This window comes from Halichoerus grypus, chromosome 12 (genome assembly GCF_964656455.1).
Source record: "Halichoerus grypus chromosome 12, mHalGry1.hap1.1, whole genome shotgun sequence".
NCBI lineage: Eukaryota > Metazoa > Chordata > Mammalia > Carnivora > Phocidae > Halichoerus > Halichoerus grypus.
Genome location: NC_135723.1, coordinates 63,726,506 through 63,753,825, shown reverse-complemented (window position 1 = coordinate 63,753,825; position 27,320 = coordinate 63,726,506). Strand labels below are relative to the sequence as shown.

The 27,320-nt window shown below is 37.7% G+C and overlaps 1 protein-coding gene and 1 pseudogene across 3 annotated transcripts in view; one reads left to right on the top strand and one right to left on the bottom strand.

Moving 5' to 3' along the window:
• The window catches only part of BBS9 (Bardet-Biedl syndrome 9), a 464,828-nt gene that overhangs the window by 198,340 nt on the left and 239,168 nt on the right, over positions 1-27,320 (bottom strand). The gene's annotated exons all lie outside the window — the stretch shown is intronic.
• On the top strand, positions 1,766-18,147 carry LOC118538512 (large ribosomal subunit protein eL36 pseudogene; annotated as a pseudogene).

Below are 27,320 nucleotides of genomic sequence, written 5' to 3'. Positions count from 1 at the left end.
CCTAACTTCCTCCCCCTTCAGTGTCCCTGATAAATATTAAGTGTAGATAAATGACAGCATTTCCTAGTAGGAAACCTAGGATTATCAGGGAAGCAGACACCCCTACTCTTTTCTATACACAGGGAAGAAAAAAGGAATAATGAGGCAGCAGTGTCACTTTTTTTCTCACTAAAGGGAGACATTTGGCTACCTTTTCCACTGCCTCCATGTGACTTGGAATGGCCATTTATACCTGTAAGATGCTGATAAGCTATGCATTTAGAATAGCATGGAAAAGTCCCCTAGACTGTCAACTCCATAATGTTGGGGACCATGACTGTCTTATGAACCACTAAGGACTTGATGACTATCTCAGTGACTTGGCACATAGTAGGTACTCAATATTTGTTGAATGAATGAAGGACTATAGTGTTTAGGCAATAGTTTTTAACAGGCCCCTGGAATTGGTACTGTATAGCATTTTGAACCCTAAAATGTACATAACTTCTCAGTCTATCATTTATTTTTCTAATTTTTATAAATGTGGGTAAAAGAACAATTTCCCTTTCTTTTTAATGTGATAAATATGAAGAAAAAGAAAGAAAGCAGCACACACTTGATAAATGGTAACTGACCCTTGGGCATAGTGTCGGGAGACACCACCAGTGAGGGAGGCTACCAAGCAGAAGGCAGGACTCACATGGAGAGGGCCGCTAGACAAACACCATTGGGGAATACAGGCCCAGTGTGGCTAGGACTTCTGATTTTTCAAGAGGAACCAGAAGTCAAATTTTTCAAAGTAAAATCTCTTAGTTTTTAATTTTGGCAACTAATAAACATTTTAATAAACTGCATTAGCCAATTCTGTTTTCTGATCAAGAAGATGAAAATGATTTATTCCTTTGCTGTAACTAAAGTCAAAAGAGAGAGAAAAATGGGAGAGAGCTCTCCACTTCCTTGTAAGTGTTTAAGCAAAACTACAAAGGATTTCAAAGGCCCTTTCTAAGTTGGAAAAAACTACTAATAGGGCAATAGTTTTCGAACGTTTAAAGAATTGAAATCCTAAGTGAAGCCCAATACCTAAAAGAAATAAAACTGAGGTCCACCAGTTGTACCTTCCACCCTTTATCCGATGGTACAAGGCATGCCAGTGAGGCCCTAGGGTTCCACTGCTGCCATTTTGGAAAACCAATGACTGTGGTGGTGGGCTTCTTAGAATGAGAGGAAAGGAGACAAAGTCTAAGGCAAATCCAAGAAGGGGATGGACTTAAGAGTCACAATCCAAAGTAAAAATATATTTTGTAAAAGGTTCCATTATAAAGTGCTATGGGTAAGAGCCAAAGGCAGGAAGAAACCTAGTAAGCTAAGAACTGCAGTTTCTCCCATATTCCTTGAGTTCAGAAAGCACATGTAAAAGAAGATGCCACAACAAGGCCCAGAGACAAACTATATAAAACCACTGAGAAACTGAGACTCTGAATGGGGGTCCTATGCTTTAATCACCACATCCAACATTAGACATGAAAGAGGAATTAGCTCATCCAAAATGTTGACAAAGATTAGGACTAAGGCCTAACCACAATACAAACTCACACACACACTACAACTAGTAGGACACTATTTTCATCTATAAAACCGGCAGAGTTTTTGTTTTTTTAATGATAATTCCCAATGTCAATAGAGAAGCCAAGAAGTGGACTTTCTCATGTGCTTCTGGGGGGAGGGACAGTAAATTGATACAACCTTTCTGAGGGGAAACATGTATTAGAAGCCTTTACAAATACACATGGACCTTGGTCCAGCAATTCCACATGTGGAAATCTATGCTGAGGAAATGGTCATGAATGGACCAAGTTTTACCTCCAAAGATATTTACTGCAGCATTATTTGTAGAAATAAGATCTTCAAAGCAACCAAATTATCCAACACTAAAAAATTGGGTAAGCTGATTTTGACATAGCCACTATGTAGCATTAAATAAGATGATATAATGCTATTTATAATGACATGAAAACTATTCTTGAGATAAAATCAAAAAACAGGACTATAAGCACATCCTTTATATAACTATCCCAATTTTTAAAATAATGCATGTATACACACAGAAAAAGAGAAAGAAGAATGTTCACAAGGAATTACATTCATTTTAATTTTTGTGTTTTGCATTTGTCTGAATTTTGCAAATTTTCCACATGATAGTATTTAATGCAATTCTTACCTTTTGTTCAAAAGGTACATAAAATGAAATTATTTGATTGTTTTATTTTTTTATTTCTGATTGTTTTAAAAGAGACTTTTGTAAAAATTTTCTTTGTGGATATAATTTAAAGTCATTCCACTATATAATCCAATCAAAAGTCAATCATTGGGGGGGGCGGAGCAAGATGGCGGAGGAGTAGGAGACCTGGATTTCGTCTCCTCTCAGGAATTCAGCTGGATAGGGATCAAACCATTCTGAACACCTACAAACTCAACAGGAGATCGAAGAAAAGAATAGCAACAACTCTCTGAACAGAAAAGCGACCACTTTCTGGAAGGTAGGACGTGCGGAGAAGTGAATCCGAGGCGTTATTCGGGAGGATAGACGGCGGGGGAGGGGCCTCCGTCGGCCGCTTCATCCCAAAATCGGAACTTTTAGAAGTCTGCTCCGCTGAGGGACGTCACTCTGGTGGCGAAGTGGGGGGTGGAACCCTCGCGGGACAGTGTGGTCTCAGGACCCTCGGGGTCACAGAAAGACCGGGGGTGCCTGAGTGCGGCAGAGCTCCCAGGTATCGGAGCAGGGAAGCCGGCTGCAGAGACGGAGCCCAGGCGCGGGCTCTCAGCTCGGGGTTGCCATAAACCGTGATCCGCGGCACAGTCGGGCCACTGCTCCTCCAGCAGGGACCCAACAAGCGGCAGATCCGGGGAGACACACCTTCTTCCCCCGGGAGGAGAGGTGCGGGAGCGCACTGCGGGGATCTGCTGGGTTTGGAGACTCCACCCGGGGTCGGGTGCCAGAGAGAGAAACGCGCGGTCACAGGCCGGGTGAGCGCGGAGTGTGGCCGGAGACCGGGGAGACGGGAGTGACTGACTGCTTTTCTCTGGGGGCTCGCTGAGGAGCGGGACCCCGAGTTCTCGGCTCCGCTGGGGCGGAAACTGGGAGGCCGCCATTTTCACTCTCCGCCTCCAAAGCTGTAGGGAAAGCTTGCAGGGAACAAAAACTCCGGAGAGCAAACCCGAGCAGATTACTTAGCCCGGACCGGCAAGGGCGGGGCAATTTTGCCTCCGGCAAAGACATTTGGGAACCACGGCAACAGGCCCCTCCCCCAGAAGATCAGCGAGAACAGCCAGCCAAGACCAAGTTTACCGATCAATGAGAACGGCAGAACTCCAGCGCTAGGGGAATACTGCACATAGAATTCATGGCTTTTTTACCATGATTCTTTAGTCTTTCAAAGTTAATTATTTTTTTTAACTGTCTTTTTTTCTTTTTTCCTTTTTTCTTTTTTTTTGAATTTTTCTTTTTCCCTTTTTCAACCAACATCTTATCAATCCCTTTTTTAAAAAAAAAAAATTTTATTTTTCATTTTTAAAGTCATATTCTATCCCTTCACAGTAGTTACCCGTATTTTTGGCATATATATATAAGTTGTTCTCTCTTTAAAATCTTGAGATAGTTTCTTCTAACAGATCAAAATATACTCTAAATCTCTAGTGTATGGTTTTTTTCTACTCCCCTGCCTGATCACATTCTCTCCCTTTTTTCTTTCTTTCTTTTTTTTTTAATCCTCTTCTTTCTTTTTTCAAACAACTTATCAAATCCTTTTTTAAAATTTTTTATAATTTCCATCTTTACAGTCATATTCCATCCCTTCATCATATCAACCCTTATTTTTGTACATATATAAGTTTTTCTTTCTTTAAAATTTTGGGAGGGACTTTCTTTTAACAGACCAAAATACACCCAAAATCTAGTGTGTGGCACTGATCTATAATCCAGCCTGATCATATTTGATCACATTCTGTTTTTGTTTTGTTTTGTTCTGCTTTTGTTTGTTTTTATCTTTATCTTTTTCTTTTTTCTTTTTTTCTTTCCTTTTCTTTTTTCTCTCTTTCCCTTTCTTTTCCCACTGCTTCAGGTCTTTTCTGATTTGTTTAGAGTATATTTTCTGGGGACATTGTTACCCTGCTAGCATTTTGTTCTCTCATTAATCTATTCTCCTCTGCACAAAATGACAAGACGGAAAAAATCACCTCAACAAAAAGAACAAGAGGTAGTACCGACTGCCAGGGACCTACTCAATATGGACATTAGTACGATGTCAGATCTAGAGTTCAGAATCATCACTTTAAAGATACTAGCTGGGCTTGAAAAAAACATGGAAGTTATTAGAGAAACCCTTTCTGGAGAAGTAAAAGAACTAAAATCTAACCAAGTAGAAATCAAAAAGGCTATCAATGAGGTGCAATCAAATATGGGGGCGCTAACTGCTAGGATAAATGAGGCAGAAGAAAGAATCAGTGAGATAGAAGACCAAATGATGGAAAATAAAGAAGCTGAGAAAAAGAGAGATAAACAACTACTGGATCACGAGGGCAGAATTCGAGAGATAAACGATACCATAAGACGAAACAACATTAGAATAATTGGGATCCCAGAAGAAGAAGAAAGAGAGAGAGGGGCAGAAGGTATAATGGAGCAAATTATAGCAGAGAACTTCCCTAATTTGGGGAAGGAAACAGGCATCAAAATCCAGGAAGCACAGAGAACCCCTCTCAAAATCAATAAAAATAGGTCAACACCCCGACATCTAATAGTAAAACTTACGAGTCTCAGAGACAAAGAGAAAATCCTGAAAGCAGCTCGGGACAAGAGATCTGTAACCTACAATGGTAGAAACATTAGATTGGCAACAGACTTATCCACAGAGACCTGGCAGGCCAGAAAGGACTGGCAGGACATATTCAGAGCACTAAATGAGAAAAATATGCAGCCAAGAATACTATATCCAGCTAGGCTGTCATTGAAAATTGAAGGAGAGATAAAAAGCTTCCAGGACAAACAAAAACTAAAGGAATTTGCAAACACGAAACCAGCCCTACAACAAATATTGAAAGGGGTCCTCTAAGCAAAGAGAGAGCCTAAAAGCAACATAGACCAGAAAGGAACACAAACAATATACAGTAACAGTCACTTTACAGGGAATACGATGGCACTGAATTCCTATCTTTCAATAGTTACCCTGAATGTAAATGGGCTAAATGCCCCAATCAAAAGACACAGGCCATCAGATTGGATTAAAAAACAAGACCCATCGATATGCTGTCTGCAAGAGACTCATTTTAGACCCAAAGACACCCCCAGATTGAAAGTGAGGGGGTGGAAAACCATTTACCATGCTAATGGACACCAAAAGAAAGCTGGTGTGGCAATCCTTGTATCAGACAAATTAGATTTTAAACCAAAGACTGTAATAAGAGATGAGGAAGGACACTATATCCTACTTAAAGGGTCTATCCAACAAGAAGATCTAACAATTGTAAATATCTATGCCCCTAACATGGGAGCAGCCAATTATATAAGGCAATTAATAACAAAAGCAAAGAAACACATCGACAACAATACAATAATAGTGGGGGACTTTAACACCCCCCTCACTGAAATGGACAGATCATCTAAGCAAAAGATCAACAAGGAAATAAAGACTTTAAATGACACATTGGACCAAATGGACTTCACAGACATATTCAGAACATTCCATCCCAAAGCAACGGAATACACATTCTTCTCTAGTGCCCATGGAACATTCTCCAGAATCGATCACATCCTAGGTCATAAATCAGGTCTCAACCGGTACCAGAAGATTGGGATCATCCCCTGCCTATTTTCAGACCACAATGCTTTGAAACTAGAACTCAATCACAAGAGGAAAGTCGGAAAGAACTCAAATACATGGAGGCTAAAGAGCATCCTACTGAAGAATGAATGGGTCAACCAGGAAATTAAAGAAGAATTAAAAAAATTCATGGAAACCAATGAAAATGAAAACACAACTATTCAAAATCTTTGGGATACAGCAAAGGCAGTCCTAAGAGGAAAGTATATAGCAATACAAGCCTTTCTCAAGAAACAAGAAAGGTCTCAAGTACACAACCTAACCCTACACCTAAAGGAGCTGGAGAAAGAACAGCAAATAAAGCCTAAACCCAGCAGGAGAAGAGAAATTATAAAGATCAGAGCAGAAATCAATGAAATAGAAACCAAAAGAACAGTAGAACAGATCAACGAAACTAGGAGCTGGTTCTTTGAAAGAATTAACAAGATTGATAAGCCCCTGGCCAGACTTATCAAAAAGAAAAGAGAAATGACCCAAATCAACAAAATCATGAATGAAAGAGGAGAAATCACAACCAACACCAAAGAAATACAAACAATTATAAGAACATATTATGAGCAACTCTATGCCAGCAAATTAGATAACCTGGAAGTAATGGATGCATTCTTAGAGATGTATCAACTACCAAAACTGAACCAGGAAGAAATAGAAAACCTGAACAGACCTATAACCACTAAGGAAATAGAAGCAGTCATCAAAAATCTCCCAAAACACAAAAGCCCAGGGCCAGATGGCTTCCCCGGGGAACTCTACCAAACATTTAAAGAAGAATTAATACCTATCCTTCTGAAACTGTTCCAAAAAATAGAAATGGAAGGAAAACTTCCAAACTCATTTTATGAGGCCAGCATTACCTTGATCCCAAAACCAGACAAAGACCCCATCAAAAAGGAGAATTACAGACCAATATCCCTGATGAACATGGATGCAAAAATTCTCACCAAAATACTAGCCAATAGGATCCAACAGTACATTAAAAGGATTATTCACCACGACCAAGTCGGATTTATCCCTGGGCTTCAAGGTTGGTTCAACATCCGCAAATCAATCAACGTGATACAATACATTAACAAAAGAAAGAACAAGAATCATATGATCCTCTCAATAGATGCAGAAAAAGCATTTGACAAAGTACAGCATCCTTTCTTGATCAAAACTCTTCAGAGTATAGGGATAGAGGGTACATACCTCAATATCATAAAAGCCATCTATGAAAAACCTACAGCGAATATCATTCTCAATGGGGAAAAACTGAGAGCTTTCCCCCTAAGGTCAGGAACGCGGCAGGGATGTCCACTATCACCACTGCTATTCAACATAGTATTGGAAGTCCTAGCCACAGCAATCAGACAACAAAAAGAAATCAAAGGCATCCAAATTGGCAAAGAAGAAGTCAAACTCTCACTCTTTGCAGATGATATGATACTTTATGTGGAAAATCCCAAAGACTCCACCCCAAAACTGCTAGAACTCATACAGGAATTCAGTAAAGTGGCAGGATATAAAATCAATGCACAGAAGTCAGTGGCATTCCTATACACCAACAACAAGTCAGAAGAAAGAGAAATTAAGGAGTCGATCCCATTTACAATTGCACCCAAAACCATAAGATACCTAGGAATAAATCTAACCAAAGAGGCAAAGGATCTGTACTCAGAAAACTATAAAATACTCATGAAAGAAATTGAGGAAGACACAAAGAAATGGAAAAACGTTCCATGCTCATGGATTGGAAGAACAAATATTGTGAAGATGTCAATCCTACCTAGAGCAATCTACACATTCAATGCAATCCCCATCAAAATACCATCCACTTTCTTCAAAGAAATGGAACAAATAATCCTAAAATTTGTATGGAACCAGAAAAGACCCCGCATAGCCAGAGGAATGTTGAAAAAGAAAAGCAAAGCTGGCGGCATCACAATTCCAGACTTCCAGCTCTACTACAAAGCTGTCATCATCAAGACAGTATGGTACTGGCACAAAAACAGACACATAGATCAATGGAACAGAATAGAGAGCCCAGAAATGGACCCTCAACTCTATGGTCAACTAATCTTTGACAAAGCAGGAAAGAATGTCCAATGGAAAAAAGACAGTCTCTTCAACAAATGGTGTTGGGAAAATTGGACAGCCACATGCAGAAGAATGAAACTGGACCATTTCCTTACACCACACACAAAAATAGACTCCAAATGGTTGAAAGACCTCAATGTGAGACAGGAGTCCATCAAAATCCTAAAGGAGAACACAGGCAGCAACCTCTTCGACCTCAGCCGCAGCAACTTCTTCCTAGAAACATCGCCAAAGGCAAGGGAAGCAAGGGCAAAAATGAACTATTGGGACTTCATCAAGATAAAAAGCTTTTGCAAAGCAAAGGAAACAGTCAACAAAACCAAAAGACAACTGACAGAATGGGAGAAGATATTTGCAAATGACATATCAGATAAAGGGCTAGTATCCAAAATCTATAAAGAACTCATCAAACTCAACACCAAAAGAACAAAGAATCCAATCAAGAAATGGGCAGAAGACATGAACAGACATTTTTCCAGAGAAGACATCCAAATGGCCAACAGACACATGAAAAAGTGTTCAATATCGCTCGGCATCAGGGAAATCCAAATCAAAACCTCAATGAGATACCACCTCACACCAGTCAGAATGGCTAAAATTAACAAGTCAGGAAATGACAGATGTTGGCGGGGATGCGGAGAAAGGGGAACCCTCCTACACTGTTGGTGGGAATGCAAGCTGGTGCAGCCACTCTGGAAAACAGTATGGAGGTTCCTCAAAAAGTTGAAAATAGAGCTACCATATGATCCAGCAATTGCACTACTGGGTATTTACCCCAAAGATACAAAAGTAGGGACCCGAAAGGCTACGTGCACCCCGATGTTTATAGCAGCAATGTCCACAATAGCCAAACTGTGGAAAGAGCCAAGATGTCTATCAACAGATGAATGGATAAAGAAGAAGTGGTATATATATACAATGGAATATTATGCAGCCATCAAAAGGAATAAGATCTTGCCATTTGCAACGACGTGGATGGAACTGGAGGGTATTATGCTGAGCGAAATAAGTCAAACAGAGAAAGACATGTATCATATGACCTCACTGATATGAGGAATTCTTAATCTCAGGAAACAAACTGAGGGTTGCTGGAGTGGGGGGTGGGGTGGGAGGGATGGGGTGACTGGGTGATGGACACTGGGGAGGGTATGTGTTCTGGTAAGCGCTGTGAATTGTGCAAGACTGTTGAATCTCAGATCTGTACCTCTGAAACAAATAATGCAATATACGTTAAGAAAGAAAAAAAGAAGAAGAAGAATGTAGCAGGAGGGGAAGAATGAAGGGGGGGAAATCGGAGGGGGAGAAGAACCATGAGAGACGATGGACTCTGAAAAACAAACTGAGGGTTCTAGAGGGGAGGGGGTTGGGAGGATGGGTTAGCCTGGTGATGGGTATTGAGGAGGGAACGTTCTGCATGGAGCACTGGGTGTTATGCACAAACAATGAATCATGGAACACTATATCTAAAACTAACGATGTAATGCATGGGGATTAACATAACAATAAAAAAAATCAAAAAAAAAAAAAAGTCAATCATTGCTTGCCCCTTTTCAATCATTTTCCCTTTTCTCTCCATCTCTCCTAACAAACAGAGCCATTTGTAGGCCTGAAGAAGTCAGAAAAATTCCTACTAATTGATCTAAATCCCAAAATAAGGGAAGACTGCAGGGGCACTCATGTGCTGCCTCCTTCTCAGTCCACTTTGAGAAGTTGGGTTTGGTTTGGTTTGGATTTTAATTCACTGTAAGCAAGGGGCCAATGGCCAGCCCCTGTCTTTATCTATTTGTGACAGTATTCTATATGTGTTTCCATATGCAACTCTTTGCTCTCTTCAATTGGACTGGGTGGTCTTCCAGCACAGGACTATGTAGACACAGTCTTTTGCAGTTTCCCTCTAAGGTGCTCTGCAAATAGTGATCCTGACATACCTACTAGGGAAGATACCGTTAAGGAAAAATTAAAGCTCCCCTTGCACCTTCTATGCTGCTGGTGGCACCATCTACTCAAAAATTAGCAACTACCTGGTCATTTAGATTAAAGCCTTAAAAATGTGCCTATTCTTTGAGCTAGTAATTACTCTAATGGAAGTCTATCCTAAGAAAACAAATTTTTATTTAGGAAAAAAAAAAAAAGAAATTCAAAACAAAAAATTAAACTCAACCTAAGTCTTACTAAGGGAATGACTGACTAAATCATCATTCACAGTCCCAGTGGACTCTCCATCTTGACAAAGCTGAAAGTTTTAACGGCTGACAGTAGAAGTGAGCCTGTAAGATTTCTCAGGCACGAAGAGTTGTAGGAATGCCTGATTCTCCATCCCTTTACTATTGAAACATATTGTATCTGGACCTGTACTTGTTTGGAGGCTAAAGGAACTATCATTTAGCTCATAACCTAGTCTTGACTATGAGCAGTCCAGAAGAACTAATTCATAGTAAAAAATAAATTGACTCTTTTTCTAGGTCCTACGTATCCAATTATTTCCTAACAGCCCCTATTAAACTATATCAAACATTGCAGCCATCAGCTTTCAAGACTTTATGGAAAATAATTTTTATTTTAAGAAGAAAAGCCAAAATCAAGGAGATGCTATCAAACTAGAAATTAAAATTTGGAAAAATGAAGTACCTCATCAGAATCTGTGATTCAGGCTCATGAAAAACACATTTAAAAAAGAACTGTAGGGGCGCCTGGGTGGCTCAGTCGTTAAGTGTCTGCCTTCGGCTCAGGTCATGATCCCAGGGTCCTGGGATCCAGCCCCGCATCGGGCTCCCTGCTCGGCAGGAAGCCTGCTTCTCCCTCTCCTGCTCCCCCTGCTTGTGTTCCCTCTCTCGCTGTGTCTCTCTCTGTCAAATAAATAAATAAAATCTTTAAAAAAAAAAAAAAAGAACTGTAAACCTAATTGGAATGTAAAAAATAATTTACCTCAAATGACATACAGCATAAACCTTTCAAACACTTGTAACTTAACACCCAAAAGATGATAGAGCCTATTCTTGTTCCAAGATGATAATTGCTTTTTAAGTACAAAGAGATCATAAAAATTCCAGTGACAAAACAGAATCCTGAAACAATTCAAATCACAGCAAAGGAGGATTAGGAGCATTGCCCGTTGTACCTGCAATGACTGCTCAACTCCAGGAGTAGGAATGATAAACATAGGTCTAAATATGTAAGTTGTAAAGTGCATATCTCATTAGCAAAATAATATCCTGGTCCCAGAGGAAATTTTTGGCAGAGACATAAGGCATGCCTTCAGAAGCTCCCTGAAGAAATGCCAACTACCGCTGGGGCAAGACCATTGAGTTCAAGAAATAATATGTTGAGGCCTACTATGTACCACACCAGGCTCTGTGCTAGGCAATGGGGCACAAGAGTGAACAACATTAGATCTGGTAGTTACTTTTATCCTGGAAACAGACTAAAAACAGATGGAAAATCCACTTCAACTGAAATGTACAGTACTTATCTGCTAAATAAGTAAGAAAAATGACATGGAAGCATGGCTACAAATTTTTTCTAACATGATGGGTCCTAGTACAAAAACTACACTAAAATAATCTGTTGTTGAGTTATTATAGCTCCTATTAGTCATTGTTAATATCAATTAAAATGATTTTCATCTGATAATACATTTTAATTTAAAAATTATATATGATGCATCTGCTCATATCTCATTTAAGCACTGCTGTATCTTTTTGAATATTTATCACCTTTAATGGCAAAAGACTAGACTAAAAGGTAATATTTGTCTACCTTTATAATTATCATCACTATAAGAAGGTCATGCTCCTTGAGGTTAGCAAACATATCATAAACACCTTTATATACCTCTTCCAATCACAAAGAAACTCATACCTAGTAGTTGCTCAATAAATATTTGAGTGAGTAACCTACTAAATGGAATCTTTTAATCCCTGAATTTCAATGATCAAATATCCTATTCTTTCTTAAGTTTTTTTTTAACTATTTCCAAATATTTTGACACACCACATTAAACATTTGTAGTCTGGAGAACACTTTTAAGACTTAAGAATCACCACAAAATACATTTCCTAGGCTGAATCTAAAGGAGTTATATTAAGCACACGTATAAGTTTATATGAAAAGCAGTAAGAAATATTCGATTTTTGTGTTGTTTCTTGAAATCTGATCAAAATACAAGTTTAAATTTAAATGTATAGGAAAAAAGAATAAATTGACTTATTTCAAGAAGACAGTTTTGCAAAGTTGTAAAACCGGTTCCATAGAACCTAAGATTTCATCTCTCGTTAGGGAAACTAACAAGGTTTGTGGACAAGCAACAGTGTTGAAACCTTGTCAAGAAATATCTTAAAATATTAAAAAACTATGTCAACCCTTGTTCTGTTCATGACTAAACTTGATACAATCAAGAAAAATTAGTTTCGGATGTGGGATACTTCAGGGATTTGAAGTAGTTTGCTAAATAGGAAGCTAAATCCAATTACTTTTCTGTAGATTCGGCATCTTCAACTGAAAACCAATATTCCAATTAACATTAGACAAATATCCAAGCTTAGCCACATGTTCCAGGCATCCTTTTTGGCTAACAAGTAGACTCTACTTCTGTATTTAATTATTCCCTTATGTATACATAGGGCCTGCATTATACTTGAGGTATATAAGGCAAAAAAGCGGGGGGGGGGGGGATTTTAAACTCTTCTGTGGTTCACTTCTATATATGCACAACCCAAATTTAACCTCCTATATAATTTTATCTTCTTTTCTAAATTAAAAATGTGCCAACACAAGTCTTCTTTTAAATATGAGATGTTTTGAACTACCTAAATGGTACAAATGTCAAAAGCACTCTCTGTATCACTTCACTCTACTCAAAAATTACAAACAGACAAACAAAACATAGCTTCATCATCAAATATTGCCTTTAGCTTGCCTGAAGCTTAAAAGCAATTCAGATATTCTGAGCCAGATTATTTATATACCTGGCTCCCTTACCTCAAGGGAAATTTCTGAAGTAAGAGTAGCTTCAAGGAGAAAAGATTCAGTTCATTATCAATCAGTAGAAACTCTTCATAAATGGAAGAAGAAATTCTCAAGAGTGGGAAACTTGGTTAGCATAGAATATATACCTGTGGCTCTAGAGTGATATAATGTATTTCATCTTTTGTCGACTACATGAAATGTCAAATTTTATATTAATGCTATGTTACCAAAGAACACAATTTTTTCTGACTAGAACTTTACAGCAAGCAATATTTATTTATTAAGAACCAGCAAAGACTATCATTATGGCAGTAGTGAAGTATCACACCAGGTCTAACTTAGGAAATTGCCTTCAGTTTATTTTCTAAGAGTGAAAACTTTGTAACAAACTACAAGAATGTGTGTCTGTATACAGATGTGTGTGCAAGTATGTACATTCAGTAAAGTATCAGCTATCTAGACCTTGGTAATGTCATCCATCCAAAACAATAATAAGAACTGTGAGAGAGCCTGGCTGGCTCAGTTGGTAGAGCATGTGACTCTTGATCTCGGGGTTGTAAGTTTGAGCCCCATGTTGGATATAGAGATTATTTAAGCAAAATCTTTAAAAAAAAAAAAAAAAGAATTATGAGGGATTAGTGGAGACAGTAAGAGGAGAATATGCCTGAACTCCCAAAATAGATTCATAAGTAAAACCCATGTCCTAAAACAAATTCACATAAAGCACCAACAAGTTTAGGCCTCTGCTTAGCACTCACTCTTCTTAATACATATATCAAACAAACCTAGTAACCTCTTTGCTAAACCTCTAGAACCAGTAAATTAGGAATCAGCATGGCTATTACAAATCAGGAAAAGAAAGAAACAGAAAATAGTACCCCAAAATCCAACAGAAAGAAAGAAGTCAGATTATATTTTATTTTAAGGTAGGTAAAAGAATTTTAAATAGTATTTTTGTCTAGACCATTCACTACAGGGATGAGGAATACTTAATGGGCTTTATATGTGGAGGACCACCAGACTCAGGCTTCAGACCTGTTTTCTGCTCTATCCTCAATGCTTCCCAATGAGTCATGACCTATCAGTGGTATGTGCAATCAAATAAATGGGTTATGAACATGGTTTTTTGTATGAGGAGGTGGGATATCCTAGTTGAAATATATATTCATTGAATATGGAAATAGGTAGAGACTATCTCTGGTTAATTTTTATTGCCCATCCCCTCACAGTGCCTAACACAGGATTTTAAACATGAGTAAACACCAAAATGTCCCATAAGGGAATATATGAATCATATGGAAATCATCTGGACAGAGCGTGTCAAGAGAGAAGAGCAGCAGGTCAGATGGTACACATCAACATTTAAGGTAGGAGAAGGAAAAGTAGCCTATGAAGACAGCAAAGAAAAACCAGTTATAAGAATGGCTATACATTAAGATAGCCTGGGAAGCTTTCAAAAAAGTAAGATAGGCTGACAAAGTTAAACATGGTAGAGGGGCGCCTGCGTGGCTCACTCGGTTGAGCACCTGACTGTTGATTTCAGCTCAGGTCATGATCTCAGGAGAATATGCCTGAGATCAAGCCCCAGCTGGGGCTCCACACTCAGCAGGGAGTCTGCTTGGGATTCTCTCTTTCCCTCTCCCCCTGCCCCTCCCCCCGCTCACACAAGCACTCTCTCTCCCTCTAAAATAAATAAATAAATCTTTAAAAAAAAAAAAAAAAAACATGGTAGAAAGACTGTAATATTATAACCAAAAAAATATTTAATGGATTTGGCAATCAGAAGGTCAGAGGCAACAGCGGCAGGGGCAAAACCACATCATCCAAAGTGATCTACAGAGTCAATGTATTCTCTCTCATAACACTGGACTTGGCTATGGATTCCTGGATACGACACCAATAGCATAGGTAACAAAAGCAAAAATAGACAAGTGGGACTACATCAAATGAAAAAGCTTCTGCACACCAAAGAATCAACAGAGTGAAAGGCAACCTATGGAAAAAAATATTCACATATTATACAAAATATATAAGAACTCCTACAATCTGATAATAAACATCTATTAGGAGGGCCATTATCAAAAAAGAAAAAAATTAATGTTGGCAAGGATGTAGAGAAATTGGAATACTTGTACACTATTTATTGGATGAAAAAATGGTACAGCCACTATGGAAAACAGTATGGAGGTTCCTCAAAAGATTTAAAATAAAACTACAATATGATCCCGCAGTCCCACTTCTGAGTATTTATCCAAAAAACCTGAAATCATTATTTCAAAGAGATTTCTGCACTCCCATTTTCATTGCAGCATTATTCACAGTAGCCAAGATATGAAAACAATCTAAATGTCTGTGAAGAGATACATGGATTAAAAAGCTGTGGTATATGTATATACAATGTAATATTATTCAGCCATAAAAAAGAAGGAAATTCTTCCATTTGTGACAACATGGATGAACTTTGAGAACATTATGCTAAGTGAAGTAAGCCAATCACAGAAGAACAGTACTTCATGATTTCACTTATATGAGACATCTAAAGTAATCAAACTCATAGAAGCAGAAAGTAGAATGGTAGTTGCCAGGAGTAGAAGCAGGGTGGGGTGGGAAAGGGGAGGTTCTATGCAGTGGGTAAAGAGTTTCAGTCATGCAAAATGAAAAAGTTCTAGAGAAAAAAAAAGAAAAAGAAAAAGTTCTAGAGATATGCTGTATAACAATGTGCATACTGTCAATAAAACTATACTGTAAGCTTAAAAATTTGTTAATAGAGTCCATATATGGGGTTTTTTAACACAATAAAAAAAAGTGGACAGATAAATGAAATGGAAAATGAGAGAATAGAGAAAATAAAAGCAGATAGTTTCTGATGAGACAAGTGTGCAGAGGGAGAAAAGAAAGAATGGATTACATGTAGAAGAGAAATACAAAGAAAAGCTGCAAGAGGCAGGTCTGTGACAGGATAAACTTCAGCATGTTTATAGGCTATAGGGAAGGAACAGAGAGGGAGAGATCAAAAATATAACAGCCAGAATAAATGATGAATAAGTTATTATTCCAGAAAATAGTGGAAAATCAAAAGGGTCAAGTGAAGAACTGATCTTGAAGAAGAGGAAGAAACCCTCACATGCTGCTGATGGGAATATAAAATGATACAACACTGAGTAAAAAGTATACCATGAAAAGTTAAACATAAATTTACCACATAACCCTACAATTCTACACCCAATAATCTACCAGTAATAATCCCAATAAAAACAAAACATATGTCCACATAAAGACATGCAATAAATGCTCACAGGAGCATTATTCATTTATTGGTCAAAACTGAAAACAATCCACATATCTATCAACTGATAAAAACAAAATGTAGTGGGGGCGCCTGGGTGGCTCAGTCGTTAAGCATCTGCCTTCGGCTCAGGTCAGGATCCCAGGGTCTTGGGATCGAGCCCCACATCGGGCTCCCTGCTCAGCAGGAAGCCTGCTTCTCCCTCTCCCTCTCCCCCTGCTTGTGTTCCCTCTCTCGCTGTCTCTCTCTGTCAAATAAATAAATAAAATCTTTAAAAAAAAAATGTAGTGTATTCATACAGTGGAATACTATTCAACAATAAAAAAGAACAAACTGCTGACACATTCTACAATATGGATGAACCTCAACAACATTATGTTAGGTAATAGAACTTAGATCCAAAAGAATACTTATTGTATAATTCTAACTATATTAAATATCCAGAAAAGGCCAACTTAGACAAGAAATAGATTCGTAGTTTCTTGGCGTTAGGGGTAGAAGAGGGGATTAAGGGTAAATGGGCACAAGGGAGCTTTTGAGGATAATGGTAATGTTCTTTTTTTTTTTTTTTTTTTAAAGATTTTATTTATTTATTTGAGAGAGAGAATGAGAGAGAGAGAGAGCATGAGAGGAGGAGGGTCAGAGGGAGAAGCAGACTCCCTGCCGAGCAGAGAGCCCGATGCGGGACTCGATCCCGGGACTCCAGGATCATGACCTGAGCCGAAGGCAGTCGCTTAACCAACTGAGCCACCCAGGCGCCCCGGTAATGTTCTAAAACTGTATTGTAGTGATGTTTGCACAACTCAATAAATACACTAAAATTCATTAAATGGTACATTACCAATGGATGAATTTTGCAGTATGCAAATTATACACCAGTAAAGTGTTGTTGTTGTTGTTTTTAAGAAAACAGGCTAACTTGACTGGCACGTATGTTTTGCAGAAGTGGGACTTAAAAGTAGAAGGAGTTGTGTCCCATTCTTCAGAGATCTTTGAATGCCAGAGAGAGAAGTCTCAAACAGACAGACAAAGGAGATCCCCTGAAGGTCTCAGAATGGGATAGGATAAAAACAAATAAAAAATACAGATAATTACATTCGGAAGATTAGTCTTATCTAATGTGTCAGATAAGAAGTTGACACATTAGATCATAAAGACCAGGAATTGTGGGCTCCTTGAGTCCATGGCCTCAACTAGCAAGAGCTGATCCTCTTACATATTTTCACCTTGAATCACAAAGGTGGGATAAAAGAAAGATGGCCCATGAAAATCTATCAGTTCCATGGGAAAAATGTCTCCAAGAATATGGCCTTTGAGCCCATCATTCCAACTGAGAAATCAACTAAACACGCAAATTAAGCACTGGCTAGAAGCCAGTCCTAGATGGGGTAGAGGGAGGCAAAGAATCAATATTTGGGTGGGAAGGGTGGTTGGATTTTCCTGAAATCCAATAACCTGCTATAAGAGATTTAGAAATCATATAAAAGGAAACTTAAAAACAACAATATAGGGTGGTCCATCAGGGAAAATAGTGATTTTCTGATTTTACTGTAAAACATTCCACTAATGATTCCCAAGTACAGTGACAATACATCTAAATCCATTTTAAGTCCAATGTTCCTTCTGCCTCAGGAGCCATGGAGGGGCAGCAGCCATAGCTCTGCGCTACCCTACGGCCATGGGCCTCAACAAGGGCCACAAGGTGACTAAGAACAGGAGCAAGCAGCAGCTGGTGCCTCACTGAGCACACCAAGTTCCAAGCTCGTGTGGGACATGATCTGAGAGGTGTGCGGCTTCACCCCATAGGAGCAGTGTGCCATGGGGTTGGCTCAAGGTCTCCAAGGACAAGTGCACCCTAAGTTCATCAAGAAAAAAGTGGGGACACACATCTGTGCCAAGAGGAAGAGAGAGGAGATGAGCAATGTCCTGACAGTCATGAGGAAAGCAGCAACCAAGAAGGACTGAACTCTTCCCCTCTGTATGTAATAAAGCTTTTTTGGAACTTGATAAAAATAAAAATAAAGTCCAATGTTCAAAATTCATTTCTTTTAATTAGATTAAATCACTTTTACCTATTACTACCTTGTTCCTGAATACACAGTTGAGTCTCACAAAATCCCTTTTTAAAAATATATCACCTCAATTTATCTTTGGTTACATTTCATACTTTCAAACAACACTCAGGGCACTATTAGCCCTCTGGATATAAATATACAGGGAAACATAACAGTATTGATATAACTACTTAGCTGTTCATAGATAATCCCTTAAAGATCATACATCTTTTTATTTTGTTAAGTAATATCATAAAATAATCTCTTTGGCTTTGTTTGAAAAAGAAAGAAAGTGGGGGAAGGGAAGGAAGGTAAAGAGGAGGGTTATGAGGATGGTGATCATTGTTAATTCACAATTCAAACCATTCAGAACTCCATTTACAGAAAACTAATACAAAAGGAATAATTGTGCTAGATAGGATTAAACAGGAAGATAGATAACATAAATGAAAGAAAACTCATATAATTACAGATAATTAGAGACCACTTATATATTTTTTCTCTCATCACTAATACAAAAAGATAAGATTTTCATTTCCTTATAATGGGTTCATTAATAGTTTTATTGTAATATTAGAAACATCTTGTTTCTGAGTATCTCAAAGGACTAATTTTTTTAAAAGATCAAACAACAAATAGAAAGAAATTTTAGCAGAAGAGGGTACCCCTGATTACTTTTGGTTTAGAATACTTTATATCAGACAGATGATCAAATTTCTGAAGTTGAAAAATTTGCCAAAATAAAATCCTAATACTGAATGTACAATCTAAGTAGGTATTCACACTAATATTAGCAAACAGAAAAACCAACTATCAATTGAAGAACATGCAGATAAAGAAGTATGCATTCAGTTTATAAAAAAAATATATATGACCCAGGGAAGTAAAGCATACCAGATGGATATTAAAAGTAGAATGTTTTTATATACAAATAGGTCTGTTTTCCCCTTGATGTACAACCCCCATTAACGTCAATTAGTGTTTCATACATAAATCGAAGGAAGCATAACTCCAATGCCATAATACCACTCTGCACTTGTATATCTTGTTTGAAAACTAATTCAGTTTCAAAAAGCCCTGTTACTCAGATCACTATCATTAGCGTTCACCAAATAAATGTTGACTGGCCAAAAAACACACCCCAGGCTTATACTAAATGACCCTAAAGGCCCATTTGTTTCTGAAATTCTGAATTGATGGAAATTTAAGATTCTAAGTCCGTTGCCTTAACCATTATGCAGATACAATAAATATTTATTGAAATTTTTACTAGAAGATAAGCACCATGCTGGATGCTGCTCAGACAGGTTCTAAGGTGTCCAAAGATAAAAGTGAAGAAGCCAAGTGACATACCCAAAGTCAAAGAAACATAAAGAGCTGGAACTAGGACCCAAGTCTGTTGACACAAAATTTGATGCTTTTATTTTTCTTTTTTTTTGTAACAATACCTGAAGGCATGGTTTATGTGAGCAAAGTTTCCTGGTAGTCCCCCAATCACCTAAGAGTGCTTCCCACCGCCTGCTATGCACAACCAGTGAGTGAAAATCATTGCATCAATGATTGTCTTATCAAGAGCTACAATTTAAAGGTATTAAGGAGGGGTGGCTGGTGAGCTCAGTTGGTTGAGCGGTTGTGCTCCGCTCTTGATTTCACCTCAGGTCATGATCTCAGGGTCAGGAGATGGAGGCCAGCATAGGCTCTGCACTGAGTGGGGAGTCTGAGATTCTTTCCCTCTGCCCCTCCCCCTGCTAGCATGATCTCTCTCTCTCTCTCTCTCTCTCCCTCTCTCTCTCTCTCAAATAAATAAATAAATCTTTAAAGAATAAAAAATAGGGGCCATGGGTGGCTCAGTGGATTAAGCATCTAACTCTTGTTTTCCACTTAGGTCATGATCTCAGGGTCCTGAGATCTAGTCCCAAGCTCAGCCGGTAGTGTACTTGAGATTCTCTCTCTATATATAAATAATAAATAAATAAATCTTTTTAAAAATATATTTAAAAAATAACAATAAATAAATAAATAAAAGGATTAGAGGAAAGAAAAAAACAAGAGACATTACAAGAAACAATATAAAACTATGAGTTCACAATTATCTGTAGCTAGAACTATAATGTCTGCTGAGGTAGCCACTAGCCACATATGGCTACTCAGAGCTTGAAAAGTGCTGCAAATGTAAACTAAACAAGGTATTGAAGACTTACCATGAAAAAAATACAAAATATCTTGATAATTTTGATTTGATTACATGTTGAAATGACGTTTTACATATATAGGGTTAAATAAAACACATTATCAAGATTAATTTCACTTGTTTCATTTTGGTTTTTTTCTAAATGTGGCCACTAGAAAACTTAAATTACATATGTGGCTCATACTTGCAGCTTGAAGTATATTTCTGTTGGAACAGACCTTATAGCCACACACATATACTAAATATATCAGTGATACACTTATAACAAACACACTTTGGAGATTACATTCTAGATTGCACTCTTACCTAGTGGAAGAAAAATTTACATAATTTTAGAAGAGCTTTGTATATTCCTCTAGTTTCGTTGACGGACTAGTGAGGTGAGAATGAGACAGAGTAAGACAACCCTCATCCTTATTCATATACTAATTCAAGCAGACCATTCAGTTATCTAATTGCTCCCTTTTGAGTGAATAGGAATAAACTAATTCATATATGGTACAATAATCCAAAGTTCTAAACATTCAGGGAATAGAGAAATGAGTTTACAGGGTATATAGGGGAGAGAGATAATACTTCCTTCAGAAAATACCAATGAAGACCAGGAGTTTGTGATCACATCCCATTTTTAAAAAGTTATTATTTTTAAAAATTGTAAAATACACAGAACATAAGATTTATTATCCTTTTTTTAAGTATATAGTTCAATAGTGTTAAGTACATTTACATATTGTGAAAAATTATTTTCATGCTTATCAAATTGTGATCATTATAATATAAAAGGAAACTGCTTAAGAATTTAAAGTCATCTAAAACAAATGTGCACCATTTTCAATTTTTTTATATTCCTTCCACATCTTTGCACACTTACCTACTATAGATACATCTATTTCATTATTTGAAACTTACTACATACTAACTGCTATTTTCAATTATTTGAAATGTTTATATTATTCTAGTTTTTTTAAATGATGAAATGAAATAATGATATGAAATGAGATCATATCAAATGGTAGCACTACAATAAAGTTAATCATTTTCTAACCATGGAAAGCTAGTTTATAGTGATTAATGTTATAAATGACCAACCTGATGGATGTATTTTTTTCCCTTTGTGAACTATTTTCTTAGATAAATAGCCAAGAGTAGAATTATGGGATAAGATCATATAAACTCCATTTTTTAACTTACCACTTGCATTCATCCCCAAACATATGGCTGCAAATTTCTGTGCCTCTTTTCTCACCTGTTTTTTCTATCTCCTTCAGAGGAGAAAGAATTTTCTTCTTGGCTCTTAAGTAGTTAGAAGAAAAACAAATGCAGCAACATCACCAAATCCCTAATACCTCCTTCTCAATCTATCAGCATATTGTTTTTACTTGCCAATGGCAAGGAGGAAAGTAGGCCTGAATGTTTCATCACATATTCCTTTGTGTTATCAGCCAAAATCATGTTCATTTAAAAAGTCATGGACCAAAAAGCTCTTAGACTTCTGCATGACTTAAAATGATTTTTATACATCAATACCATACAAATAAACAAAGTGGAAGGAAGTTTTAAGTACAGAAAAAGTAACAAATAGCAAACTCCAAACCACAGGATCTCTGTTTAAAATTATGCCTAATACAACCTCTGTTTTGCAGAATAGAAAAATCAGCCAAGTGCCTTTCTAGAACACTAATGACTATCAGTCATTACATCACACATATGTCATCTGACACAAACTTTTAGATTAGTAAACATTTTTCCTCTGCTACAACAGAGGGTTAGTGTTCAAGTGGGAAGGGAAAAAAAAAAAACTCAGTACACATAAAAGCATCAAAACACAAAGCCAAACTGTAGGGTAAGTCTAAATGTCCCCAATTTCAATTCAGCCAATCAGTCTTGCTTTGACTAACAAATGTACATAAAATTTTTATAACATGAAAGAGAACTTATTTTCCAAAGCTTTTCTGCCAAATGCAATAAGCATTAGAATTTGATAGCAAAGAAACTGAATTCGGTATAAGTGAACAAATTAACAACATTACCTCTTCCTCTGATAGTCAAGTTTCAGATGTAATATATACTTTGGGGAACTCTTCAGATTTTGCTACCTTTCTGATATGTGTATACCCAACGAATATTGGATGATCATGAATATATATATATATACAACATAGTATGTACAAATAGTTTCCATGAATCTCCTTTTTCTTTAACCTGACTATAGTTTCACTAAAGAAAACCTAGGATGTCTACATTCCACATGGAAATGATTAAATATGGCACACGACATACTAAAGCACGGACTTTGGAATAGATGGCTTAATATCTGTGTAACACTGAGCAAGTTGCTTAACCCTGCTTGGAGTCTCAAGCTCTTCATCCATAACTTGGGATCCATTATTGGGAACAATAATGCCATCTTCACAAGATGATTGTGATTATTGACTGAAGTAATAAATGAAATTTACCTCAGACTCAACAGATGCTCAATAAACATGAATTTCCCTTCTCTTCCCTTACTTCCTTTCTTAGGTCCTCCAAAAATATATTCAGATTGACAAGGCAGGATTCCAATTGTACAAATGAGGAAATGTAGGTTTCTAACCGCTGACAAAAAGAAATTCTTGACATGGTTACTTTCTTTCAACATTATGCCTTTAAAGCCAGATGTAAAGTTGAAAGCTCTTTTCAAAAAGGAATACTTTTTTTTTTCCAAATTCTAGACTAAATTATTGAAATTGTAGTGGGCAACTGGAAAATCCTCATTCACTGGAGGATGTATCACAAGATGCTTTTCCTAGAGTGATAGCCCCAGTCCCCTCTCCTTGCTTCAGCCATAGGCTGACCTCAGGAAGGGGTGCCTGGTAGATGCCCTCCATGGAATGTGATATGATGGAAGGTAGATACTATGTAGCAAAGGCCTGCTAGTAAGAGTAAAATGCTAATGTGGAAATGTGTGTTGTGGGGTTCCTAGCCAATCAAAAATACAGGATATAGGAAATGACTTGCAGTTGAAAATGGGAGAAAAGTGTTTGGCTGACCCCCTTGTGCACCAGATCTCATAATTATTGATGGCACATCTTGGAGCTAGTGACCCACCTGTTGGAAGTCTAAAACGAGGCTGGTACCCACAACATGCCTAGAGACAACTAATTGCAAAATGATATTCCTAAATGAGATAAGCCTTATCACTCATGATCAGTTAACCAAGATGCCTTTCCCAGAAAGAAACTCTTAAGCTGCCCCCAGAGTTGTTCTCACTGATGCCTACTGCATCCCTTTTTCTCCAACTCTGGGGAACTTAGAGGTATAGTCATAAAGCCATTCTGTTTTTGAACTCTGTTCTGTATTTGAACTCCCAGTTTTCTTACTCTACTCATGAGAAATTAGTTAGTATCCTGACAGGGCCAGGACCATCTACAGTATTTGAGGGGCCCAGAGCAAAAGGAAAATAGAGGGCCTCTCGTTCAAAAGTATGAAGAATTTCAAGAAGGCAACCATAGGGCTTTAAACCAAACAGAGTTCTGCATGACTGAGCAGGTCGCATGTCCATGAAGCCCACCCTGGACAGGGCTAATGCGGAGCCCTAGAGGGAGACTGAATCACAGATTCCATCCCCAAAACAACTGACCATAACTAAGCACACAGGTGAGTAGTATTCAGGCAGTCTCACTAACCTGAAAACAGTACAGATGCTCTGTTTGCTTTTAACAACCCTTGACAAATTTAATTAATTATAAGATAAATTATCTCCACAGTTTATAGACCAAAAGTGATTATGAATAAATAATATTGTAATGACAATAAAAATTTAGGTTTGAAAATCGAAAGTATAGAAAACTTAAGTCTAAGGGTTATGGAAGGGAAAAAAATTATCTTCTAAAACATTTTGCTAATTTAGTATTATGTTCAAAAAAAAAAAAAGTAGGGTATATTGCAAAAATGCCCACAATTAATTCTCTACTCATCCAATAAGGAGGCAGAGTCTATTTCCTCACCCCTTTGATCTGGGTTGGTCAAAACCTATAGGGAATTAGACACAGGGCAGAGGCTTGAAGAATAGTTGTACATTGGGACCTGTAGCCACCATGTGAATAAAACCAGGCCAGCCTGCTGGTCCAGGAGAGACATGTGGCACAATGATCCCATCTAACTGTGAGCCAACTGCCAAATATGTGAGTAAGTACATCCCAGGCCATCCAGTCTCCAACTGAGCCACCAGCTGACCAGGGACACATGAGTGAGCCCAGTGGAGATCAACCAAGCATGGCCCAGATCAACAGATCTGCCCAAGTGAACAACAATGAATTATTGCTGTTGTAAGTCACTAAGGTTTGAGGTGGTTTGCTATAACAGTAAAATCATTAAATGATACAGGTAGTATGTTAGCTCAGCAGGAGAAAAATGGATTATGTAATAAGCAGGGGCTGAGACAACTCGCTCACCATTTTTGGCAGGGAGATTAGATTCCCACTTAATTGCATAATATATTCCAGATGGATTTTAAAAGTATATATAAAGAATGATAGCATAAAAATGCTAGAATAAATTATATGTTGATATTCATGTACTCTTGGCATGGGAAAGGCTTTCCTAGGCAGAGAAACTTAAAGGAAATAGACGGATAGATTTTACTATAGAAATACTTTTTAAACTTTAAATGTCAAGAAAACATGAATAAAAATAAAAGGCAAATGACAAATTGGTAAAACTTTTTTTATACACGAAGAAAGATTACATCGCTTAAATATGTATTTTTTATGCATGACAAAAGTATGATAAAAGATTGCCACTCCTAATATACACAAAATAACAAGAAAAAGCTGAACTACCTGATAGGCTACTGAACAGAAAACACACAAACATAAATCACTAGGAAAGAATACAAATGGCTAATTAACATTTTAAAAATATTCAATGTCACTAGTAAGCCAAGAAAGAAAGGTAAAACAACAATAAAATTCTTTTTTCAGTTCAAAATTGTAAAGATCAAAACAATAATACCTAGAAAACAGACATTTTCATATACTGTTAGTGAAATTATCATTTGGTACAACATTTCTGCAAAGCAGTATGTATGTGTAAGTACACACACACACACGTGTGCACGCACCTGCGTGTGTGTGTGTGTGTGTGTGTGTGTGTAATTTTTTTTTTGTTTTTCCTCTAGGGATACATTCAGATGAAACAATCAGGGATTCAGGAAGGACAGCCACTTAACCTCATGATCCTGATGCCCCTCCCCTTTTGGGATCCTCTCTGGAACCAAACAACACACAAAGGACTGTGGGGATGCGCCTGAGGTTACAGGATCTTCCTCATTCTTGGCTGAGGTCTAGATTTACGAGGTTCCCAGATAGCAGAGTTTCAGAAAGATGATGAATTATTATAACCTCTTTTGTCTGAAAAATGAATAGCATCGTTTTGAGATGGCATAACTTATTAGTCAAATAAAAATGAAGAAGAGTCCCCCAGAGTTGTAGTTAACATTTGTTGAGAATTCATTCTGTACCATGCACTATTCTAAGCAATTTATGTGTTTACAGATTTCAGTCCTCATAGCAACCCCATGAAAGAGGAAGCATTCTACAGGTGGGAAAACTGATGCTTAGGATGGGTTTTGTTTTCTCTTTGTCTGTTTAAGTAATTTGCCCAAGGTCACAGAAGCAAGACTAGAACACAAGCAAGCTAACTCTAGACATAGAGTTCTTAACCATTTTACTAGGACACATCAGATATGCCACTTTAAACCCTAAAGCACTTATTAACATGTATTTAAAGGAAACCATGATGGATGTCTTACTGCAACCTTAGAAGCAGTGGCTTTCTCTAGCAGGCTCTTGTGGACCAGAATCAAAGGTACCTAAACCCCAAGTCATTCAAAGATCAGAGGCCTCCTTCATGGGCTCACTACGTAAGCTAGTGGTATCTGCAGTTTCTGCTAAACACCAAGGGCACAGATCTTACACGGCTTGCCCTGGCCTTACCTACTTCTGTACCTGATAAACTGACTGTTTACATGAATGAGTATACTATACAAACTAATTCACATTACAGCCAAGTCAGCAATGCTTAATCATTTGTATATGAAGGACCTTGGTCTTCACTTCAGTTTGTCCTACGAACTTTATTAGAACCCATAACAGTTCCTAGACCACCTAATATGTGTAAGACCACCAAACTTCCTCCAGTTGTACATTTCTATATCCTATCCTAGCTGCTCAAAGACATGAAAGAAATTGCCTTCCTAGAGGAAGAACTCAACAATTATGTAAATAAGAAATGAAGAGAATTAAACTTTTCATGCCTCTGGACATACATTAATATTGAAGGAACGCAATTAATTCTTATGCCACTCAGAACATGATGGGATTCAACCTCAACAATGTTCTACCTGTTTCAAAGAAATGGAACAAATAATCCTAAAATTTGTATGGAACCAGAAAAGACCCTGAATAGCCAGAGGAATGTTGAAAAAGAAAAGCAAAGCTGGCGGCATCACAATTCCGGACTTCCAGCTCTACTACAAAGCTGTCATCATCAAGACAGTATGGTACTGGCACAAAAACAGACACATCGATCAATGGAACAGAATAGAGAGCCCAGAAATGGACCCTCAACTCTATGGTCAACTAATCTTTGACAAAGCAGGAAAGAATGTCCAATGGAAAAAAGACAGTCTCTTCAACAAATGGTGTTGGGAAAATTGGACAGCCACATGCAGAAGAATGAAACTGGACCATTTCCTTACACCACACACAAAAATAGACTCCAAATGGTTGAAAGACCTCAATGTGAGACAGGAGTCCATCAAAATCCTAAAGGAGAACACAGGCAGCAACCTCTTCGACCTCAGCCGCAGCAACTTCTTCCTAGAAACATCGCCAAAGGCAAGGGAAGCAAGG